Source organism: Benincasa hispida, chromosome 4 (assembly GCF_009727055.1).
Source record: "Benincasa hispida cultivar B227 chromosome 4, ASM972705v1, whole genome shotgun sequence".
In the NCBI taxonomy this organism is placed as follows: Eukaryota; Viridiplantae; Streptophyta; class Magnoliopsida; order Cucurbitales; family Cucurbitaceae; genus Benincasa; species Benincasa hispida.
This window is the reverse complement of record NC_052352.1, coordinates 31,622,630-31,626,887: the sequence shown is the minus strand read 5'-3', so window position 1 is coordinate 31,626,887 and position 4,258 is coordinate 31,622,630.

The following is a 4,258-nucleotide window of genomic DNA, read 5'->3' as shown; positions in this document are numbered from 1 at the left end:
TAGGTGTTGCCAAATGATTCATTGTAGACGACATACATAGGTTGTTGAATCCATGGGCAGAACTCTACTGGATGTCCTTCTCCTATAACTTGTGTAGATGCGATCAAAAATTCCCTTTGCTTCCATATGTGATCTATCCACTAATCCTCTTGCTGCGGAGGCATCGGCAACGGCTTGCGTTGGTTGGTCTAAGCCATTATAAAAAGTCTCCATCAAAATGCCATCGAGAATCTTGATATGTAGACAGCTCTTCACTAATTGTCAGAATCGCACCCAGGTGGTGCTCAAAGTTTCATAACCCTTTTGTTCAAAATTCAACACATCCCTCCGTCTTCTTTCGTTGACGGCTGGAGGCAAGAATCTATTCATGAACCTTTCGACCAATTGGTCCTATGCGTTAATCTCATCTGGCTCTAATGACTGAGCCCACCTCTTTGCTTCGTCTTGCAGTGTGTACGGGAAAAGATATAATCTAAGTTCTTCTTGAGTCACACCAGGCATGGAGAATGCGCTGCACATGTCTACAAAACTTGTCAATGAGCATGCGGGTCTTCTCCTTGTAATCCTCTGAATTGCCCCACATTCTGAATCATCTGTAGCATAATCGGTCGTATCTCAAAGCTTGCATTCTCCTCAACCACGGGTCTTGAAATTCCTGGTGAGAAGTTATAAAAATCCGGTGCTGTATAGCTCCTTATAGGAATGTTACGGTCAGCAGCAAGAAATATGGAGTCTTGCGCTGGCCAATTTTCCCTTTGATTCCCTGCGGGTGCCTCGTTATTGTTAGCCATGCTTCTTCACCATTTAATTCGGCCCTGATGTGCTCTTGGGCGAAAAATACAATGGATCTCTAGGTCAGCTTAGAATTTTTGGATCACTCCAGTACTTATAAGTCGTCAGACTGCTCTTCACGATAAACAGCCAGTACAAAGAGATCTATCCTGAAAAATATCACAAACATACTCAACAATACGTTACCAATCCCCAACAACGGCGCCATAAACTTGACAGGCATAGGTTGTATGGTTCTAAATAAGCACATGAACAGTGATGAATGATGGAAATGGGATGGGGATGATGTGTTATGCTTATTCAAACTTTATGCGATACTACTTCTAGATGTATGCATTATTAATGAAATGCTGGTAGTATGCTATGTGTTGTCACAAGTTTCCTTGCGTTGAAACAAAGTGTAATTCCACCGCAAGTTTCTCGGAGTGATCTAAGGTCGAACACAGGAATTGCGTAGTTAATGCATTACATTCGTGATATATGCGACCAGGGGATTTTCAATTAATAAAAAGTGTGTGTACAGGTATCTAAAATTGCGGTAATGTAAAATATTGCGGTAAAATAAAGTTGCGATAATAAAATAAAAGTGCATAAAAGTAAACCTAATCTATTATGATACAAGATACATGATACTGAGTTTGAGACTGACTGTGAAGATTATACAAAGGGTCGTGTTATGCAGTGGCAAGTCTTTATGTATGAAACAAAAATAGAAAGGGTAATTAATATAAACATCGCAAGTTTATTAATTGCGTTAAAGATCTAACTACGGTTCCGCTTCCCTTTGGCATACACCTCTCGGTGATCGGCCGTGTTTCCACATCTCTGTGGTGAAACAGGGATGAACGTAATGAATGCAAGGTTGCTTCCATCTCTGGAAGTACTTCTCGCTTTAGTTAACGCATTCTTCCAACCTTCTCTCGACAGGAGGAATGGCATCTTTACTTCTACTCTCATAGGTGAAAATGTCGTCTAGCATGCTTTAGCTGAACATATTTATTTCCTTAACCCAGATTAATTTACTTGTTAGATTCATGCTAATTACCAAGGGATTAAGAAAACATCATGGAGAAAGCGATTAATAGAGGAACGGAAATAGACATAAAGATGGAGATGAAAATGATCATGACATTCAATACTAATATTTAGCGTCTGATACATGGTGGGAATGATGGACTAAGAAGATGAATACAATTGATGATAAAGAGATAGAAACAAATACAGAAAAGAGCCAACGTCTTGACATAGATCTGGACGGTGGATTTGCTTGCCGGCGGATGGAGTGGATGAAGAGAAGAGCTTCCCTCTCAGGCTTGCTCGTCCGGTAGAAGTAACCTTGGTACAGAGCTTCCACGGCGGGGATTGAAAGGATTTTCCCTGAGACTCACCTCTCAGCCTTGTCTCTTAAACCTTCCCGGATCTTCTCCGATCAAGCTCTTCAGACTAGTCTCTTACTCAATATACAAATAACAAAATATGCCCGTATCAAGTATATTTTGCAATGGAATTTCAGAGGCTATTTATAGGCTCAGCTTTGACTCTCTACAGTATGAACCCCACTTTATTGTTTTGGCAATTCCGGAAATGGTGGAGTGAATATTCCGTATGTTACGCGATCAATCATGTCAGAAATACACAACGGTCAGCTGTACACGTGTTTGAATCCTCTATTGTTTACATGTACCAGAGCTCTCAGGCATCCTGCTCTTCTTCATGGCGTCGAGCTCGGAACATCTGAAGAAAATTCCACTTTACTAGTGACATCAAACCCAAGTATCCATTCAACTGTTCCACCTCTGACCAAAATCTCTATATCTTCTCTGTTGTTTACCCCACCTGCTACTCAATGCACTCTTCCTTCTACTCGAAACCCATTATACACTCCACAATATGGCCCTCCACCACTGCCTCTTCACCTTCAGTATGCTGATTTTCCAACCCATCAGTCGTTTCAAAATCAGGTACTAATTAACCCTTTTTCCACACTCCCATCCCCATTATCCCCCGTAGCAAACTTCCCTCATATGTCCCAATCCCTCACTATCAAACTAAATGATTCAAACTACCTTCTCTGGAAGAATCAGCTTCTCAATCTCATCATGGGCTATGGCCTTGAAAGTTTCATTGATGGTACCTATCCCCAGCCACCAAAATACCTCGATCCTCAGCAAACTCAACTCAATCCTCATTTCTCTTATTGGCAGAAATGTAATCATACTATTATAAGTTGGTATTACTCCTCTCTCAACGAAGATAAAATGGGTGAAATCGTCGGATACGAATCAGCATTGGAGATTTGGGAAGCGCTTCGAACAGTCTATGAATCATCTTTAACAACTTGGATTATGGGACTACGCTTTCAGCTTCAAAAGATACGAAAGGATGGCATCCGTGTCTCTCAGTACCTTGCCAAGATTAAATACATTGCCAATAAGTTTGCTGCTATTGGGGAACCTCTGTCTTACCGTGATCATCTTGCATACATTCTCAAAGGTCTCAGCAATGAGTACAATCCCTTTGTGACTTCCATTTAGAACAAAATTGACCACCCCTCCATCGTTGATGACAGCAGTCTGCTCATCGCATATGATTCTTGGCTGGAATCCCAATCTGCTATGGACCAACTCCAATAAATACAAGCCAATGTCGCTTATCTCTCTCTACAACCTCGACGTCCTCACTGACCACAAACTACTAGGCCATCCTTCTGACCTCCTCCATCTCTTCCAGGTATTCTCTCTAACCCTGCTTTCTCTACTGTTAATGCCACTAATCATACATTTCATAGATTCCCTGCCCGAGCTCAACGACCACCCACCCATCAACCATCACACTCCTCCAATCAGCCACAATGTCAAATTTGCAATAAGCTTGGCCATACAACATTATCCTGCTACAACATTGATAATCCTAAATACAGAACCATTCACCATCCCCAAGCCCATTTTGCTTAAGCTACACCAATCCCAACTCAACTGTTACCCTATGTCACTACTCCCCTTGCTCTAAAATCAAATCATCCAGATGAAGGCTGGTATATGGATTCCGGAGCTACTCATCACATGACCCCTGACCTATCCAACATCTAACAACTTATCCCATATTATGGTGGTGAACAAGTTGTCATAGGAAATGGTAAGTCCCTTCCCATCTCTCACACTGGTTCTTCCTCTTTCCTGCCATCTACATCTAATACTCCGATTTATCTTCACTCTGTCCTTCACACACCTTCAATATCTCGAAATCTAATTAGCATCAGTCATTTATGTTATGATAATAACGCTTATGTTGAGTTTTTCCATGACTCCTTTGTTGTGAAGGATCTTCAAACTAAGAGTCCACTCCTCCGGGGCACACTTGATCGTGGCCTATACAAGCTTTCTGTCACTTCATCTGCTACACGATCATTCACTTCCTCCTCTCATCCAACTGCCTTCATCTCAGCACTCACAGACTTCTCCTTGTG